This window comes from Amphiura filiformis, chromosome 9, assembly GCF_039555335.1.
Source record: "Amphiura filiformis chromosome 9, Afil_fr2py, whole genome shotgun sequence".
NCBI classification, from domain to species: domain Eukaryota; kingdom Metazoa; phylum Echinodermata; class Ophiuroidea; order Amphilepidida; family Amphiuridae; genus Amphiura; species Amphiura filiformis.
Window position 1 is genome coordinate 63257574 of NC_092636.1, and position 22102 is coordinate 63279675.

General features: G+C 33.9%; 2 protein-coding genes across 3 annotated transcripts in view; one reads left to right on the forward strand and one right to left on the reverse strand.

The window, feature by feature from the left end:
- LOC140160216 (TBC1 domain family member 19-like) overlaps nucleotides 1-22102 on the reverse strand; it is a 527882-nt gene that overhangs the window by 310748 nt on the left and 195032 nt on the right. The window lies entirely within an intron of this gene.
- LOC140161303 (cholecystokinin receptor-like) overlaps nucleotides 14134-22102 on the forward strand; it is a 346691-nt gene continuing 338722 nt past the window's right edge. The window contains exon 1 of one of the 2 annotated variants that reach the window (XM_072184775.1): nucleotides 14134-14751. The gene's annotated coding sequence lies outside the window, so the exon portion shown is untranslated. The remainder of the gene's footprint in view (nucleotides 14752-22102) is intronic. The other variant, XM_072184779.1, reaches the window with a different exon arrangement.

Genomic DNA, 22102 nt, shown 5'->3' on the forward strand with positions numbered 1-22102 from the left:
GAGGATGTTGCCCTTTTTAACTACTTCTGACTTTTGATTTAGCCCAAAATGAATCAATAAAATCATGTATAAGATATTTGTGGGGATATTTGGGCGCTATTACAACAATCTATAATAAATTACTGAGTTTGGCTTAATTGGTAAGGCTAAAACTTCTACGCTTTTACATTATTTCGAAAACAAATTTTTGCGTATGTGAGAGTAAAGTTATGCGCACCCCAATAAAACGTCCAAATTTGTTTTTGTTTACGTTAAGGGTGTCAAATTATGTTAATTAGTTTCAAAGGCAGGGCAAAGGCAGTGGCAGCGCACCTGCATGCTACAACTTTTCACGCCAACACAATACACTAATGTTGACATAGCCTGAATTAGGCCTATCCTGTCATCGGTGTGAGGATATTATGCCTGTAGTCTGAACTATTACGGTACATGACACAGTAGAAGCAACTATTACATGACACAGTAGAAACTCAATTAACATCTATTGTTTATTCAACTAATTGATCAACATAGACGGGTGACCGCTAGTTTAAATAAATGGGCACTTCTGGGTTGGATATATTATAGACTCTATAGAATTTAAGTATGATATATTTTCGATGGTAAATATATTTTCACTTTCAAAGTTTGTAGTTTTCATAATTGCAATTTCTTAATATTATATAAAAGGTGAGAATAAGACTATAAATGTAAGAGTATGGGATAATTTTGATTGTTAATAAATGCGAAACGCATGGCGGTAGACATCAGCAATATCAGGGATTGCCGCGATTCTTGCAGTAGCTTTTATGAATAGAATACAATAGTGGATACAATAGCGGATACAATAGCGGAACAATAGAGCTCTCTTACGGGCAAATAAACCTCGTCAAGCTTTTGCTAAATTTCACTTCTTCTTTTTCATGAACTAACCGTTATTTTTTAAACTTGTGGCAAAACTTCTACCGAAGTTTTTAATACATGTACACATTTTATAGGGTGTCTAAAAAACCTGAAACATAAAAACAGTCATTTTTTTCTCAAATTTTGTACTACTGGTTTCATAGCAAATTTATATGACTGATAACGATAATTGTCTAAGCTTTCATGAGAATGTTACCAATGTGTGATAAGAATGCTTTCATTCAGTCATTTTAAACAAACTGGTCTAAATTCCATTTAGTTAATATTCCATATAGCCGAGGATAGAGATCATTGTCAACCCAGTAGTATCGTAAAGTTGCATACTAATCATGCTTCCACTGGGAGCCATGAGGGCACCCTTGAGCAAATTCAGTTATTGAGGTCAAAGGTCACACAAGGGGATTTAAATAAATCGAGTTATAAAATATCACAAGTTGTTCCTGGTCCCAAGGAATAAAAAAATCAATGGTCGTGTATTTCCAGAATCCCTAATAGGTCAGAGGGTACTAATATCGATGAACATGGGTCAAATTAAAAAATTGCTCCTAATTTAATAAAAATTGTATCAAATTATTCATCTCTACAGATTAATAGACAAAAGGTATAGTTTGTTGAGAAGTCATCTTGTCCTAAAATCATGGGCCCAAGTTTAATAAAATGTAAACATAACTAATGATAATGTTTATATACATTTGGATAATAAATAAAGTTTCACTTAAAATTAAAGCTTTGTTATGTAATTCAACATATTCAAGCATTCCTTGTTTTCAGTAACCTGAATCCTGGACCACTTAGAATTTGGAGCCGATGTTTTTTAAATTGACCATATCTGTTGAAGTAGAGCAGCTATTAACTACATGGAAAAACCAGCATTATGAAGCTGAGTAACTGTAAATATCACATTGGAACAGAAATTAAATAGTACTTTCATGGAAATATGTTTAATATGTTTTCTATTTATGCTAGTGGGTAAGCCCTGTAGGTTGGGAGGTACCACTTGGGGGTGGGGGCAAAGCTGCACTGCTACTATAGGTAGTTGACATCATGGGCTACACAAAAATGTGTGATAGCAATTGAACTGGTGTAGCTTTAGGCAGGAAAAGGTCATTGATGGGGTTCAAATGTCAAACTTGCTCAAATTGTGTTACTAATGTATTCCTCTAATTAAAAGGATTCAAAAAGAGTATAGTTTGACCTATCTAGGACATGCCATTCTTGAGTGGAAAGGTCAAAGATCACATATCAAAATACGAATGTTTGTCTTGATATAGCAATAAAGAAAGGATTGCACAATCTAGGATGTCTTATTGCAGGTGTAATGCATCATGTGTGCAGGTATAGATGCTATTTTAGGATTGCAGACTTTGTCACTATTGTCAATTATTAAAACTAGGGGTGTGATTTTCGGGTAATTTAGGATCTAGCATTTAGGTCTAGGTCCCGGGACACTACAAAACCGAAAAAATAAATGTAATTTTTCCCCCGAATTTCGGGCACCCAGGCAGGGTATTTCCCTGGCTCAATTAAAACCCCATAAATTAAGAAAACCCCTTTGTTTAAAGAATCAGTGAAGGGGTCTTCAAAACCCTTCACTTTCAACCCCCAATGCAACCCCTATACAACATGAATAAGGCCAACAAGACACTACTACCTACTAAACAATACAGATGATACATGACAGGCAATTTACTTTGGTTCTTTCACATAGTCTGCTACAAGGAACCGCTGCAGCTATAATGCAATTTTAACCTCATTTCACTATTAAATTTAGCACAATTTAAAGCATCAGTTACACTAACCGTATTGATGGTATAATGTGACATAAGTATAACTTTCTGAATCTTAATAGCAGGTTTTTTACTTCAGGGTATAGCCTGAACTGGAAAATGCACTTTTTGAAAGTGTTTAGTCATCTGCTTGAAAGCCTATTGGCAAGATATATACCATAGAACTAGACAACTAGATTTTCTAGGTAAAACATGCATCACTTCAGAAACTTGCAGGGGTGTAATGGAATAAGGCTGTATAAATGATTTGGCTAGTGGCTATTTTAAAAGGTAGATTGGATGGAAAGATATTGGATCCAACAATATCACCTCTTTATTACAATCACATAATAATTGTCATAACTGGAACAATATTGTATCTTGTAGTACATGATGATTTTTCTGTCACACTTTTGCTCAAAATAGGTCTCACATATAAGAAATTGTGCTTATATAAATAATGAAATTTTGTCATATATTCATTTGAAATTGTGCTTATTATAAAAAATGAAATTCATATATTCATTTGAATATAAAAAAAAGTTCGTTTTCAAAACAAAATCAGGTGATTTTTTTCTCATCCATGCACACGTCCTGTATCATTTATCTGTGCATGACACCATAGCCATCATTACTACCTTACAGTAAGCCAAAAAATTAAGGTACCAGTTGTGTTGACCCCTGTATATCCTAAACAAAGCCAGGTATGTCATAATTGGAACAACGAGTCAATAGCTGCGTCTTTTAGCTCGAATTTAAGACCTCATTCGTTGAAATCGTTTAAGAAATAAAGACACGGCATCCAAAACCCCAAGGAAGATGCCAATTTAAGGGCTCTGGAATGAGCGTTTTGAGCGTTTCAACAGTATTTTTTTGTGGGACATGAGAGCACATCAGACATATGTCTTTCTGATATCAAATAATTTTGATTTTTTAAATTCACGATATAATACAAATTTTATGACAAATTATTAAAATTTGATATTTTTCACATTTTGATATATAACAGTCCTCAAAGTAAATTTTATAAATCTAATGATATGTTCTTAAAGTGTATGTAGCTGGGAGGAAAAGCCGACGATCAATTGAAAATTTTGACCTTTCATATTGAAGGTATGGATTTTTGTCCTAAAAAGACCTATTTTTTTTTGGTGTTTTGTTCTTAAAGTGTATGTAGCTGGGAGGAAAAGCCGATGATCAATTGAAAATTTTGACCTTTTATATTGAAGATATGGATTTTTTTCCCAAAAAGACCTATTTTTTTTGGTGTTTTGGTAAAAAAATTCAATATCTTCAATACGAAAGGTTAAAATTTTCAATTGATTGTCGGCTTTTCATCCCACCTATATACACTTTAAGTATAAATCATCAGATTTATAAAGTTTACTTGAGTACTGTTAAATATCAAAAATATCAATTTTTAATCATTTGCCATAAAATGTGTATTACATTGCTAATTTCAAAAATTAAAATTATTTGATATCATAAGGACATTCTTCGTATTCAGAATGCAATTCGATATGTCTGATGTGCTCTAATGTCCCACAATAAATACTGTCCAAACGTTCATACCCATCCCTTAAAAGTATTGCAGTTTGCTCCATTGCAAGCGCTATTGATTTGTACACAAGGCGTTCTTGAAGAAGAGAACTAACGCTGTGCTTCCATTGATTAGCATGTTAAAACTAGTGTTGTGCTTTCATTGATTAGAACACAAAATATTTTTAGATCACTGTTTCTTTAATTCTCACCAATTTCAACCAATAAGGTCTTAAATCAGAGCTAAAAAGTACAGGTAGTGGCTGCTTGTTTAAAATTTGACATACTTTTCTTTGTTTAGGATATACAGGGGTGAACATAACTGGTACCTTAATTTTTTGGCTTACTGTATTACTACTTTTGTTATGCTAATCATCTCAGTGTGATTTTCATGCTCAAGTCCATGTAGATGAAGTACATTCTCTCATCAGTTACTTTTTCCGCTCATAGTTTCAGCAACTTTGTAAACTTTTTGTCCCGAATGACACTTATAGATTGAACAAAATTTACAATATGCCATTACCATGTTGAAAGTAGATGTTTCATTTATTCTTTTAGATATTTGGCTACAATTCTCATAATTTGTTGATTTTGACAACAATAACTCAGTCTGTGATTCACACGCAGAAAGTATCTTTTGCACATTACTGCAAACTTTCTATCAATGGAAGAAATAGTACTGTTGAAAAAACCTACTATTTGTCAGATATGAATAAGCATGCAACTTATCTTCATTTTTGATCTTAGAGGCAGTTTTTTTTATTTCATTACAGTTTCAAAAGCAGGTGCCTATTAACCTGTTTATTCCAAAGTGGGTACAGCCATGTAAGGAAGAATTTAGCAAGAACGTCACTAAACTTTGCCATTTTATTCTGTAGTGTTATTGCTGATATCAACAGAGAAATCACCAATCTTATTGTAATGATGAGTGGCAATGACTAACTGACATTCCTCATGAAATAATCAAGTGAATTAGACAGTCTTTAGTTTGTTTTCATTCTTGGAAGGGACTCAATCATGTGTCACTGTTGTTCATCTCCATTTAACAACTCGAGTCCAGCATGTCTACATGGTTTACTTCACTTGGGCAGCCCCTCGCGAAGTAAACCATGCAGACGACACAGACACATCATTGCTAAACGGTGATGAACAATGGTGTAACATGATTGAATCCCTAATTGACTATTGTGCATCTGGGTCAATCTGTGCTATGTCACAAAGGTCACATTGAACCCTATTTAAACTTGAACACTGATTACAAATGTTTTTAGGTTAACGTGATATGATTATGTGACTTTATTTGTCACTAACTTAATCTTGTAAACTTGATTATTTTCTTGACTGGGTTCAATGTTTCCTAGGTGACGTTTGTCGCATCCCAATGAATGGCTCATCATACATTTGAAAATAGTTAAGTGAGATATTGAAGTAAAGCATTAATTCAAACAGGCACTTTAGATCAGTCAGATAATAAGGCACATCTCTGTTCGAAGAACTTGAAAATGCATGTTATTAACACTTGTTGGCTTTAACTAAAATTACAATTAGCAGGAGCAGAAGGTTAGCTCTTCAAGCAATGGGTAGAACAATGTTGTTTACAATGCATTTTCATTCAAATGGCTCTCAACTTGTAGTCTTTATGCTTCATGATGACATTTAGCAACCTAAGATTTGACATCAGGGTTCTATTTCAAAAAATGACTTGCTTACTAATTCTAGCACATTTGAAGTGAAAACAGAATAGTACAGTGCTATACAAAGAGAGCATGTTGACAAAGGAAATAGATCATTGGTAAGCAATGGGCTATTCCAGTTGAAATCCATACCACATATGGATGACAAGACCTTAATCTTCCACACAGGGAGTTTGAATTTCAAATGGTGTTACCTGAATAGGTGACTCAATTTGAAATCTACACCCCCTGTATGGGAGATTATGGTCATGTCTTCCATAATGGGTGTATGGATTTCAACTGGAATAGCCCAACCTTAGCACAGTATTTATTATTCATACTGGGTGATGACTCTTGAAAAATCAATGTAGTTCAGAAATTGACAAATTAATTTCAAAAATTCAAAACGTATGTGAAAGATAGTTATTATGTTAATTTAGTAAAGCATGTATACAATTTCCTTGTTTTTCCATCACTTTTAGTTCTCAACAAAGTACTTTTGCTAGAGCACAATTCTTTTACACTCATCATGAAAGGTATCGTTATTCCTTGTTTTGCCTTTCTGTGTAATGCGACTTACGTGCCGCTTTCCTCTTAGGGATTTCTATTGTGTTACAGTGTAACTAATGCTCAGTTGTGATATATATACTTGCTGTAGAAAGGTGGCAGGGTTGTTGGTTACTTCTTCATTTTTCAATTTATAACCTATCTGTCTAGGTAACTAAGAATATCTTTTCAACTACATATTCATCATCAAAACATGTAAAACAAAAACTTAAACTCAATTTTACAGATGATCTTTGATGAGCGACACTTTTTTTTAAAACAAAAATTCATTGATTTGAATAACAAATTCATTTGTAACAGCAAGATTTAAATGTATTTCAAACTATTAAAATAAAATAACATTAATATCAACAAACAGACAACACATTTTTGTCATAAGTTTCTCCAACACCATTGTCACAACCCAAAAAATAACAAAACCAATTAGTGTGGATACTACAGTGGTTACCGCACCTCACCTTTCCTTATTGGGCCCTGCACCTCACATATTCTATGGGCCCTGTGGCCCAAAATGCTGCAAGTCTCCTCCCAGTCCAGCTGTCCCCAGTAGCGGTGCCAGGATTTTTTTTTTTTTGGGGGGAGGGCAAAAATCAACTAATATTGCCCAAAAATGCCACAAAAAGTGGAAATGTTTGTAACTTTGGCTTTTTACTGGGGGAAACAGGGGGAGGGTTCTGATGGGGGGGGGGGGGAGATATGTCCCCCGTGGCACTGCCATTGGCTGTCCCTGTCTCTAGGCTTGGCTTCATTCCATGAACTCCACCCTAATATCTTCATATCTTTTTCCACTGTCTGCCTCGTTGTCTTAGGTGACCACATTTTTCTTATGCCTTCTGGAGCCCAGGAAAGTGCTCAGTGTCATGCAGTAGTTGTCATCCATCCTTCATTAGCACATGGTCAATCCATTTCAACCTCCTTCTTTTTACTTCTTCACTTAGATTTTCTTTCTTTAGTAGCTAGGTCACTGCTTGATTTTACATATGTCATCTGATCTTCAATATTTTCCTGAGATATTTGATCTAGAAAGTGTCTAACTTCCTGTTATCACTATCATTGATTTTCCAAGTTCCACAGCCCTATAGCAATAACGGTTACAATAACATGAAAACTTTGCAAACTTCTTTTAACTGACAACCTGCCTCATCGTTATCATTCAAATTACATAAGGAGGTGTACATGTGGACCTACTTTGCTTAATAATCACACATAAATGTTCTACACGTTCCAGTACTTTACTTTAAATTTGACCCAATTTCATGTCTATTGCAAATCCAATTGGAAGAAACATTACCTGCTGGTTTTGTATACACAAAAACCAACCCTATGGCGTGGCTTTCTTCCTATTTCTCTGTTACTATATTAAAATGATCAGAATATAGCAGTGGGTGGAAAGCACAAATTGGAACAGTTTCTACAACTCAACTTTATTTTAAGGATGCATGCAATATCGCGTTTGGTGGTAAATTTGCCAACTTGATTAACATAACAAAGGCAAGTGCATTAAAGTACATCTGTTTTGAAAAGAAAACGATGCAAAGAATATTACGTTTTTAGAATTTGTGACAAATTATTCTTTTTTGAAAAATAAATTGGATTTTTCCATCCAAAATTTTTGAACCACCATTATAGTTACTCGTACACATCGTATTATTTTAGCTTTAAGGCTGTTATGCATATCTTGTTAAATTTTGCTTTGAAATGATCCTGCATGAATCCTTAAAGCAATCTCTAGGTAACAGCAGGTTAGACACAGACATCTCAATGGCTAAAGTCAACTGCAACAGGGGATGTGGTCAATATAGTAAACAGAATATTACCTTGTATAACTTTGTTTTCATCACAAAGTATATTTTACATCCAATCTTGAGTGGCTCTCAACAATTTAACAACACTTTAGCACTAGATTAAACACAATCAAATGGTTACAAAACCCTTCAGATTATTTCTTCAAATTTGCAATATCGTATAATCTGTTATAGCACAGAACATGCCATTTTTATTCAAACAAATTAGAGCAAAAGACACACGAATGTAGGAAAAAGATCAGCTTGAGACAGACTGTTGACCTTAGTAAACTATGATTCAGTCAGAGATTTTCACTGACCAGAAATATTAAACAAACAGGTGTACAGTAGAGTTTCCACCTATGACGTCAAGTTGAATTTACACCACTGAGCGATGAGCATTTAGTTTTTGACCAATAAGGTGATAAGCTCTCCTCAATAGAACTAAAAGCACAGATGTCATGTTATTCCATTCCATGCAAGAACTGTGCATTAATATATGTAGGAGAAACTGGAAGGAAGTTTGGTAAGCGATGGAAAAACACCAGCCTGGCAAGGCAGGGGCGAACGTGGGTATACAAGCCATTAGAAAGGATTCACAATCCATTGGAACTAAACACACTCTACCTCAATGCTTAAAAACTAATCCCTCTTTAGCTCAGAGATGGCATTTAATTCAACATCACAAGGCCAGGGCAGACAACAGTTAAAGGCATTCTCAGTGATTCCCTCCCACCAAGGCATGCAAATTTGTGAAGTTAGTGAAAAATAAGTCGATAAAATTTGTCATTTTTTTGTATGAAAAACTGCAGAATATGGAGCAGGATGTGTAGCTCCATTCAATTGCATGTTGCTATAAGCGCCCATATAGACACAAGCCCGGACACAAGCTATAGAAGCTTCCAACACTGACTAATATCTCAACTTCCATATTTATAAGGTCACTTCTGGTTTTATAATTTACAGAGCAAGTTAGCGCACCTATATTTCTTACAAAAATGCTAACAATTGATTTTCTGTGATTTATTAGATTTTCTGAAATCACTGATAGTGCCTTTAATGTTACATTTCGTCGTCTGTATTCCATAGTGGCGTATAGTGGGGCGCCGCGAATTAACAACTTTTCGAGAAAATCGGGTTTGAAGAAATGCCAATTTAAAATCGAGTTGTGTAAATCAGGCATTCATTATATTTTGTAAATGATGTGAAATTTCTGTAGTAAACTAAATAGATTCTATTGTTATATATTTTTCAAAAGAAATAAATACACACTATTGCTGGCAAACTGAAAATAAAACTATACGTCACTATGGAAAACAAACAAAACGCAATACCCTAACCTAACGTTAACCTTACGCCACCTCGGTCGCCGTGTAATCCCTATGGCGTTACTTTTCGTCGTTTGTATTCCATAGTGGCGTATAAGTCCGATACGTGTACGCCACTATGACATACAATGTTTTTCATTTTTAGTGCCGATATTTCATAATTATAAAATGTGTATAAAAAGTGGCATATGGTCGATATGCCACTATGGAATACAAAAAATTTATTATATTTTACATTTTATTTATTAATTACTAATTAATTAGCTAATTATGACTGATGAGACTTAGAAAAATGAAAGAGAATATCATTAAAAACATATGTGCCAATTTTCAAAAAAATGACCAAAAATCACTATACGCCACTATGGAATACAGCCGACGATTTGTGATATTTTCCAATAAAGATTCAGAAATTGTCACACAGTATTTTTTTAAATTAACACTTATTCATTGGCAATCAAGATTGGCAAACATGTCAGGCAATAGGGCTGTTACTTGCCCATGTGTCCTGCCCATGTGTCCTGCTGTAACTAAAAAATCATTGAAAACTTGAAAAAAAATCACAAAATTGCAATCCCAATCGGCCAATAATGACTGTTTTTAATTTCATACAGCTGAAAAACACCTAAACCACCAAATAAAATATCATAGAGGCACTAAAGAATTGTTAAAAGAATGATCTGGATAACTACACATACTGACTGACAAGATATGAGTTGCATCAACAATGTATTAAAAAGCTAATTATGAGCCACAATAATTAGTCTACTTTTGTAAAGATTTATGAGGCAATATGCTTATAAGTCTACTTCAGTGAATGCAGAGGCCACGGACATATTTCTATACCTTTGAAAACCATCCAGTTTTATTCCTTTCAAGCAATTAATTTGCATATTGGCCCTTTTTGCATCTAAAATGCTGAAATGGAACGTTCCAGTTAAAATCCATGCACATCCTAAGGAAACCATGACCATGGAGTCAGCATTCGAAATAGGGCCGGTCAGCCGGCCATTTTTTCTGTAACTTTTTGGCCTGGCCGGTAACTTTTCTGACTGGCATCTAGTTGCCGGCCCAGCTGGCCGGTAACTTTTTAAGGTCAAGCCTGGCTGGCCTGTAACTTTTTGAGGCATATTTCGAACACTGCATGGAGTCACCCATGCAGGTAAACACATTTGAAAATCAAACTCCCTGTGTGGGAGATTAAGGTCATGTCTGCTACAGAGGTGTATGGATTTCAAATAGAATAGCCCAAGATTGTCATTAGAACATCCTGCTGCAATGAATGAAAACTTTGTGAGCTACAACACTGTATTCAAATAAACATTTCCGTACCAATGGGTGCATGGGTGATTCCCTAGGGATGATTTTATTGATACGATTGAGTTAAGCTTCCCAAAATGAAGCTTCAGGGCGCCTTTCCCTGTATCTTAAAAAGTGGGATATTTCAGAGTAGCATATCAGTACCTGGTACCTTAATGTAGTGTCTGTCAACTTGGCCTGAAAAAAAATCATGATAACCCAAAGCAACCCAGGCTATCTTTGGCAATGAACTATCAATTTGTTACACAGGTTACAATGGGAGCAGAGGATGATTTAAGGAAGCCCCATCATGCACTGTAAAAGTGTTATCACTAGAGTTTCAACTGCCACTTTACTTTTCAATTCCCATTGAACTCTGTGCAAAAGATGTTGTTTTAGAATTGCCCGTGTGTCATTATTAGTTGGTCGATTTCAGATCTAAAGTGATGTATGCATGAAGGATAATCCACAGCTTCTGTAGATAACATAAAATGTGAAATCGACCAACCTTTAGAAGGTGTTTTTATTGTAAATATATCTGTCCAAATTCAAATTTAACCATGCACGTGTGTATGCAGTGGGCGGGCAGTGGTGTCATGTTCACTCACACAGCTGTGCTAACCGCAAGACTTGCTGGGAAGTGCTTAAATCATCCTCTGCAATGGGAGCAGGTGTGCCCCATACAATAGTCTGTGTGACAATGTTTCTAAATAGCAAGCTTTTATATCATAGGTTGATCAACAACACACCATTTAAGAGTTTTACCTGAATGGTTTGTGATACAAGTTTGTTAATACGAAGGTGAGACTCTCACGTAATCTGAAGAGTGTCTTGATTAAATTGTTTTAATGCACATTTTGTTATTTTAAGCAAGAAATTATATCAGCTCACTGCATTATTTAGTGTTAGATGTAAGTTCTGTATAAATGCTGCTATACAAATCATCTTACAGCAGTGGCCCAATTGATCCTTTTTTGTTCTATCTTTGGCACAAATTGAAATTGTTAGCGTAGCTTTTCCAATCATGCAGTATAAAAGTGATCAGATGTCTTTATTGGATATTGAAACAAACTGCAAAATGTGCAGACAAAAAATACTATTTGCAGAATTTTGTATCACAAAACAGTGTTGGGCCCTGTGAGTTTTTGACCCCATTCAAAAAGCATGGGATACATATGTTAGAGCCTTGTTAAAATGTGTTTATTAACAAATTAAGTGCAAATTCATTTTGTCCATTTTTTGCTGTGTTTAAAAATAAACAACAGCTAAAACACCTCTACAGACATAGTTTAATGTAATATAATATCTGGCTATGTGACAAAACCTTCTTGGCAAGAGTGTTAGAGTGAAAAATAATTGACTACTTACTAGGATATTTTGGAAGAGCAATGAACATAAAATGGTGGATGCAATTGATTAATGTAAGAGTGCAAGTTGAAATTGAGCCATTTAATAATGTGCATTCATTACATACAGTTAAATATGAAATACATGATCAAACCGCGTATTCTCCATTACATGCCAAATAAGTTCCAAAGATGGAACAGATTTCAATTGCCACATGGTAAATATCAGCGAGGTCAGGGCAAGTGCGCAACAGCTTTGGCAAATATAGTGACACCTGTATATGTATGGGAGCAGTGAAAGTGACACTCATAAGCTATAGCAAACTGAAGCTAGTTAAAAATAGGGGTAAATATATGGAATGATTTGTGTAAATATCGCCCCTATCCATCTATATATTTAATTTATTACTGCAATGTCTATTTGGTAAATTGGATGGAAAACACTTGTTTTCAAACAGAATATTTTACACGAATGTTGCATAAATGTCACACACACTCTCTCTCTGTCTCTCTCTCTCTTTCTCTCTCTCTCTAGAGTGTTGAGGTCACATTCTCTTTTACGCGTTGAGGGGAAACTGCTTTTACTAGTCTTTTAAGGGTAGGCGCGGTATTGTTGGTCGAAGCAGCCAAATATCAATTTTCATTGTCTAAATCAATATATTATTGAAAAATAACACTTTGATGTTTTGCAAAAGTTCATTCTACAAATCATATACTTTGAAAACTTGCTTGATTTATTCTTGTTAATGAGTTGCGTACATTTTACAAAAGTGTTGTTGTTTCAGCCCTCTTTACAACATAACTCAAGAACAGTCCTCGAAGTAAATTTTATAAATCTGATGACATATTCGTAAAGTGTATGTAGCTGGGACGAAAAGCCGACGATCAGTTGAAAATTTTGACCTTTCATATTGAAGATATGGATTTTTTTCCCCAAAAGACCTAATTTTTTTGTGTTTTGGGAAAAAAAATCCACATCTTCAATACGAAAGGTCAAAATTTTCAATTGATCGTCGCTTTTCATCCCACCTACATACACTTTAAGTATAAATCATCAGATTTATAAAGTTTACTTCGATTACTGTTAAATATCAAAAATATCAATTTTTAATCATTTGTCATAAAATGTGTATTACATTGCGAATTTCAAAAAATCAAAATTATTTGATATCAAAAGGACATTCTTCGTATTCAGAATGCAATTCGATATGTCTGATGTGCTCTAATGTCCCACAATAAATATTGTCCAAACGTTCATACCCCACCCCTTAAAGGAAAATGATGATATTCTCAGTATAAAATTGCTCATTTAACTGCTACCAGAAATTGATGTGATGATAATTGTGCATATTTTTTCATAAAACAGCTAAACTGATTTCTTCTGTCAGCATTGATCCATTGGTCTATAGCACCGCCTAGAATTTAACACAAGGCAGTCTTAACAAATTAGGATTTAGAGTGATATACATGTACTAGCAGTGGTGGCAGAAGCATTCAAATTTAGGGAGACAAACATATTTTGTTCTGGTCTTACTGAGACATTGTGCCATTTAAAAAAATCTTAAACAGTAAACTAAGAATCAAATGTGAAGGGCCTTATGGTCCATTCCAACATCTATATTCTCAAATATCACCCGAGAAACTAGAAACCATACTCTATCATCCTACCAAGTTTGAAGTCAATCGGTTATTGTGAGTAGGCTGCAGAGCAGATGATTGATTTTGCTTCCGCCTGCCCAGCCAGCCGGTCAGCCAGTAAACTGGACAGACATCCAACCTTCCATCTGCACCATAACATAATACACATCACATGTTGTTGTGGGGGCAAAAAATTAACAATGTGAAATTAAATGCAGTACAAAATAGCTTTTCATTCACCCAGTCAGCTGGTAAATCATCCCAGCCGCCAATCTAGTTTGCTAAAGGCAAAATAACACTCTGTTGTACTATCCGACTAAACTCATAGACAGATTCTTGATTGCTAGCTGCCGATGTTATTACCACTTAGACGCACCTCTACTAGGATACGGAGAATACTAACACTAAGTACAGGGGCCAAGCTGCTTATTAGCAATTGCACCAAAGTTCCAATACTATCCTTGCTTTCTTCCCATGTACCTTGTTTTATGACAAGGATTGACAAAAAACACTTGACATTTAATTGAGCAGATTGTAGACGAGCTGGCACAAGTATATATGTAGCACGCATTGTCCATTCTACACAGCTTAATGAAGGAGAAGTGAGTGAATGACGGTGCACCTTAAACAGGAGCTAATAATATCAAAAGTCTGTGCGACTCTTCTGATGACTTGAGAAAAAACAGCTTGATTATTATTTTCTGTGCGAGGTGATAATAATATTAAAGACAAGACGAATTCCTGATGTAGGAGGATCACGTTTTAAAGCAAACAATGCGATATTAAATGTGGAAACTGAATAACCTATGTACTGATAAAAAATTTCTGAATCTGAAGGAGTAAGTGACTTGTTTACCTCATCACAAAAAACAGTTTTCAATGCAACAGGAAAAGATTGCTTACTAGTGGTAAGTACATCTCTTTTATATCTGGAAGAAAAGGTTAATTAATACTTTGTTCATAAAATTGCTTTCATAACACCGGTAGTTTGAGGCAAATTGAGCGTTTGCATAAAACATTACTTGAATATTTTATCACTTTAAAATACAAAAATACACACTTTATAAATATTATGGATATATATCTTGGTGTATATATGCCTATATCTTTAAGTGACAATCAACGCAAACCAAACAAACAAGAAATATGAATATCACAAATTTAATCCTGGTATTACTTTCAAAGTAGCTGAATTTCTTATCAAGAAGAATATTGAAATTATATTATAGCATCTCATTATAATTTCATTGCAATAAATTCAATATTTGCACACCATATTTTACCACCATTGGGTATTAACCAGTTACTAGCTGTTTCCTGCAGGCCACACACTGTTCATTTTTTAGAGCAACTTTAGAGCACTTATTGCTTTTATATTGTCGGAAATGCAGACATTGCAAAACTAACTTAACCAGAAATATTTTTGATTAAAGGTATAATTACTATAAATACCAACACATATTGAAAAAGAAATGATAAAATAACACACCATATTTTACATCTTAATATTTGGAATGAACTCATTATTTCATTCAACAACTGTATATTCAATACAACTTGAATTATCTTGGGATTAACATACATAATGAAAAAGGTAGATTTTGTTTTTTCATTTGTGCAAATATATCCACTTCAATGCAGCACTTATGGCGGCAGTCAAGTTTCAGTAATTATTATAATGGTTATTCTTAATTATTCTTGTGTGATATAAAAACATGATTTTCAAAAGGAAAAGAGTCAATAAATCTAAATATAAACACTAATTTGGTGTAAACTCAATCATTTTGGCAAAAATTGTTATTATTTTGTCCCATTTTTTTTCTTAAACTATCAAAAATGTTCTGTTTAAAAGTTGGCGTTGTTGTTTTTTTCTTAGTCTTGAAGACTCCATTCTAGGGACTCTTTTTTATTATATATTATTTGGACATGGGCCATATGAATTATTGACAAAAGAGGTAAATGTTTGACTAATAAAAGTCATATGTTTACTGCATTTTTACTTAATGCATTTCTGAGACAGTTGTCTTAATTTAATATAAGTTTTCTTTAATAATTAATACATTAGCCTTAATTTCTGGAAATGTAATTCCTAGCTCCTCTCAGAGTTTGTGACAGTAAATTGCTCATGAAATGTTCTTTTTTAACAGCATTGAATTCTTACATGTTTTAATGTACATGTAGTGAATCTAGTTGAACAAAAACAATGAATGCCAAATTAGTTTGTCTAAATATCTGCAAGTGAAAGTTGATTAAACAAAATTAGATAAATGAAAACAGTATATCGATTAAATAAAAATAATTCATTAAATTTGAAATCCCAAATGAGGGTGGTAAATTAACAGAATCAACACAACGACTGCAGAGATTCAGGGGTAAAAGGAGAGGAAATTACACCGGTATGCCGGCTAATTTGCCACATCAATCTTGGGGGAAATTTACAAGTAATAACTACAGCAAATAACTGCAGGTAGAGAAAATATACAAATTCTTTGAACCTGTGTTACACTCTTAAAATGGAAGAAATCTCTAGAGTGTTTAGTGCTTACGAAATAAATTAAATATGTGATTATTGCATATCTAAAATTGCAATTCCAATTCTAGAAGAATGGAAGAAAAAACACATGAAAAATAATAAATAGGTCATGAAGGAGAATAGTAGAAAACAGAAGAAAACAAAAGAAAAAGAAGGAGGTGAAGATGAGGAGGAAAAGAAGAAGAGTTAGATGAAGAGATGAAGGGATAAAGAAAACAACTGAAGGAGATAAAAAGGAAAAAGAAGGTAAAAGAGGAAGCAGAGAAAAGAAAGAAGAATCCTAAAATAGGAGAGTAATAATTGGTTGTTGTAAGGGTGCAAATATGTTTTGTAATATAGTTCATACAATTCAAATGTTTTATTAGTTCATATTTGAACCATTTTTATGAAATTATAGACCAATAGAATAAGCTTTGACATTTTAAGCTATGAGGAACAAGTTAGCTTACTTGTAAAAAACAACATAATCATATTGGTAGCTACAACTATAAAACTGGTATCAATAAAGCCACTGTAATGATCTGCATACTATGATACTTGGCTAGTTTGTTAATTTTTAACAAGACTTAAGTGATTTGTCATTTCTATGATGTCTTTGAGATGCTGTCTCATGTTCTCCTATAATGAGTTTACTCAAATGTTAACCTATGCTTGACATTATCACATCAAGGTGAAGTAGTTATGCATATTACATGTGACTTGAACATTGTCTGACACAATTTATCCATTACATATATCTCTGTGAAATAATGATAGACTAAATGGATATAGAGAGGAGTGATGAGGACCATCTGGACTTGTAATTATTGGTCACAAATCAAATCCATAGACTTGCTAATGTTTGTATTTCGTATAGGCTTAACCTTGGCAATTCTTTGACATGAACTACTTTTAGAAAATGAATTCAATATTTGTAGGGATTTGTTAACCATACACCATGACCAGGCATAAGTGGTATATTTCAGTGATGTGCAGACTCATATTGATTACACTGTGTTGATTGTGTTATTGTGTGGGTAAAAAAACGGCATATCATTGGAAAGTCTGGACTTAAAACAATAAAACCACATACAATTTTTGTGATGGAAATGTTCTGGAAATGTTACAAGTTTGGGATTTGATGGAAATTAGCCATTTGATATTATTTTAATAAGGAGAAAATGTCCAAGGCATGCTAGACCAAAAAAAAAATTTAAAAAATAAAAAAAATAAAAAATAAAAAAATATAAAAAAAAAGATAAAAGAGGAGAATAAAAACCAAACATGCACACTCTAACATAAGATTATTGTTTCACAACGTCAAGTATAGGTCATTGGCTAAGTCCCAGTTATTTGCATGACTCTACTAATATCTTCCTGCTTCCATCCATTGCCAAGAAATTGAAACCAGATATGTCATTAGCCCTAAGTACTTCTTGATCTCAACATAGCTAACACAGTGATGTTGACCTATGATGAGATTCATGGCTAGCGGTTAGTATTGATCCTATCCTCTTGACTTGCTGATGATTGTCTTCAGTAGATAGCTTCCAACTTAGCTCTCTATTCTCACTATTTCCCTCACTTATATCTCTAAGCTAAGTTATCTCTCATTTTCTCTCTCCTCTAGGTTTTACAGAATTAATGAAGGGAAGGTCAACAACTTCAGCATAATGTATGTCCTTTACCTTCATGTCTCCTCCCTATACTCTCGTTTCTTGCTAACTTGTTTTGACTTGAAAATGACTGTCTTCAGTAGATAGCACAACCTACCAAGTTATGCTTATTTCCCCTTGTTCTTTCTACCATATTTTAGTTTACACAATTGAAATTGTCGATCCTCGTTTATTTTTCCCTGTCAATATGAGCTATCATCAGTCTTTTTGTATGCCTGCCTCTTACATCCTCTGCTCCTCTGCTTATCTGGCTATGCTCAAATCTTTTGAAGCAAATTTTATGATAATTCCCTCTATCTCCTTATCTCTGTCCTTATATTCTTGAAAATGACTGTCTTCAGTAGATAGCCCAACCAAGATCTGCTTGTTTCCCATTGTTCTTTTGACCATATTTTGGTACAGAGGGTCGATCCTCATTTATTACTCCCTGTCAATATGTACTCTGCCTCAGTCTTTTGGATTATATGTCTCTATCTCTGTCACTGTTCTCAAGATTTTTGAAGCATATTTTTAGATATCTTCCCTTCTTGTTCCTGTCTCTATTATTCTCTCATTCCTAGTCAGCTTGTATTGACTTTCAAATGACTATCTTCAGTAGATAGCACAACCTACCAAGTTCAGCTTGTTTCCCACTTTTTCTTCCTACCACATTTTGGTTTACAGACTTGAAAGTGTCGATCCTCAATTGTTTTTCTCAGACAATTTATATGCTCTACCTCTGCCTCTCTTTCTGCCTGTCTCTTCCCTTGTTTACATCTTGCTTTCTCTGACATTTCTAAGTTAACAAAATTAAAAAAGGTGAACAACTTCAGTATTATTGTTACGATAGATATATTGTTGCCCTCTATCAACATGTTTTCTGCCTTTGTCTGTGTGTATGTTTGTCTGTCTGCATCTGCCTATCTTTCTCTTCTGTCAATCGTTTTTAACCAGCTATGTGCCTCGCACATACTAGTAATTCCACATTGAATCACATTAATGGTTGCCATGTAATGCAATTGAGACCAAGCTGTGACGCCAGCAAGTGAAACAAGAGTTTGTTACTTTAACAAGAACATGATCTTCACAAGTAACCTTGTATCCATGGGTCAATTATTGTATCCCATGTGTTTATTATTGAATATGTATCCAGCTGTCTTTGGTAGAAAGCAAAACAGTGAATATCCAGTGTTGCTCAATGCTGTTGCATTTGCCTATGTCATACACATTTGTCAATTTTTTCATGCTTTGGGACTTTTTTCAGTGTCTCATAAGCTGGGTTGATAAATTAGATACCTTTTATCGGCAGACATTACTGTAATTTTGTTATTGTGAAGTGCTTTACTTAACATTTTAATACATAGTTGGCAACACTGGTAATATAGCATAACATATATCAGTGAATGCACATGAGTTGTTTTTGATAACAGAGTAGATAGGCCCCTATACAGTAATGTCATGTTGGGCTACAAGAAGACTTGCATGAGGAAACTTGTGCTTATTGTTTTGATGTTTTGTGGGAAACACCATACCATAAAAACTTGATAGTTAGTGCTTACTATCGAGCGCTTTTGAAAACATGAAATTGTACCAAAAGTCCGGAGCTTTATCAACTAAGCTGAAGGAGTTGAGACACACATTTACAGGTTTACTTGTTCATATCATAACCAAGTGTATCAGTGATTTGCTCAAAACCCTTTACACTTTGGTGGATGGGGCTCTTCATGTTTGCATGTTGTAAAAGCACTTGATAGTAAGCACATATGCTAACTATCAAGTTTTTACGGTATTGCAACATGACATTTTATCACTATAGCAATAATGTAAGATTCTTCAAAAGGATGATTTGTTGGGTGAAAATTTTATACCAAAATCAAATTAAATCAAATCAGTTTACATTATAAAAGATTTAGTAATAGAGATCAATTTAAAAGTTTGCATTAATTTGTAGTCTATTGGTCAATTGCCAAAACACAATACTGCAAATTTGCCCTTATCACTTGACGTCAATGGATGCAAGAAATTAAGACTTAAAAAAGGCATGTTTAATTGATGGAGACAATGATCTTTGATCTCTGCCAATACAAACAAGGTAAATGACATTCATGATTGATCCTTATGTGGTAGGAAAATGAAAGTGTTAATTTACTGCATGAGAAATCTACTATCTTTACACACATAAAGTTGAGATTTTAATTTTTTTGAAAGTATGCTATTAGCAAATTTAGCATATCTAATGAAACAATTTAATAGGCCTATAATTTTTTTTCATGATTCTTGAAATGAAATTAAAAAATTAAAAAATACTAAACTACCTTGACCATAACAGCTTGTGGAATATTTACTATGTGTGTTGAAGTGTGTTCTTTATTATAGGTCATGTAGATGGTCATTGACAGTAGTTGAGGCTAGAACATGAAATTAAAAACAGTAATTGTTTGGCCAAAATGAATTAATTTTGACTGAAATAATTTGACAAAAAAGGGTCCGATTTTTAGGGTCTCATTAGCCTCTTACAGTGTTAATTTAAATTTTTAAAAATCCCAGCCAATCAACCCTATTTGGCAAGTCCATCCACCCATAGAACAGAGGTTTGTGTCATCTAAGGCACTTGAAACTTGATATCGAGTTTAGCGTCCCTATTTTTCAGCTCATAATGAGGCAACTATTTCATTATTCATTATTCATTATTTTCAAGGTTTCATTATACGCGGCCTTTTACCAATACTTATGCACTTTTCTTCATTCTATTTGGGTCCCAAATGTCACGAATACACAAAACATTATAAAATTATAATTATCTTGCTTTTTGTTTAAATCAAGTTTTAAAACAAACTCAATGTATTCCGAAGTATATCAGTCTTCTAAACTCCAATTTGTACCAACCTCTCTGTAGGCCTATACATTTGAGGATAGGGGGGAAATGGGAGGGGGGGTGTTGACTCATTTATACAAAAATGTCCATGGCTAGGTTAAGTTCACTTCTACTAGTCTACCCTGGTATCCCAAAGGTATAGTTGAAATAATTGGATAGAGCAAGGGTCAAAAATCTGTATATTTTTAATGCTCAAATATTTAGATGAATTCTTCCACTAGTTGTCAAGGTTTTCTATATTTTTTGAAGGGGTTTAAAATTTTGCAGAACAAATTTTCTTTCTGGTTTAGTAGTAATTTGCACAATAATGAATTATTTTCAGATTTCACAACGCTAAACTCAGAATCAAGATTCAAGGTTTTTTTAGATGATGTTTATTTTTGTTTTATTTTATAAAGTACCTTTTTGTTTTATGTGTTTTTTCATCAGGCACAAAAATAAGTGCAAAATGTCTGTACTTATTCCCCACATCTTTATACATAAAATGGTCACTCACTGGTCAACAGTGATAAATCCATGGTAAATCACCAATAACTCAAAGGACAGCACAGCATTTCCAGTCACTTGTACTCGTAAAAATGGTAGTTTTTAACATTGGTATAATTAAAGTCAAAAATAAAAACTTTACAATTGTTGCTGTTCCTAGTTTGTTTCAACAATATTGTGTGTAAATTAATGTACAGAAAAAACGTATTTTCATGGACAATGATTTTAAAATTAAAAATATGTCTTAATCATTACCCAAAATGCAAACATGGTGGTCCATATTTGATTTCTATATACACTCCTATACAATGTAGCAGCCAAATAGAAAAGCACTTACAAATATGCAGAGTGTATTGATAATGTAAAATTACACTTGTCCAGCCCGCATTCCACGTACTACACACAGTGCTTCCGAGCATGTTCGTATCATGTTTTTCTATAAAAAAAATTCCTGGATTGTATTAATTGTTGCTAAAAAAATATGACAAAATAATACACTTGCACTGAATGATGTTTGTTTAATGCATCAACATCTCAGCATTTTTTTGTATGCATCTATTGAGCATTGGTACATTATTCATTACACTCAATACCATTTTCTATATTTACAGACCAGAAAGCACCTCAACACCTTTAAGTCATTGAAATCCCTCAGACTACTTGAATAGTAGGGTGTTTATGAGTAAGTGCATTTTGACTGCATTCTGTTTGACTGCATGCATGTTGCCCCA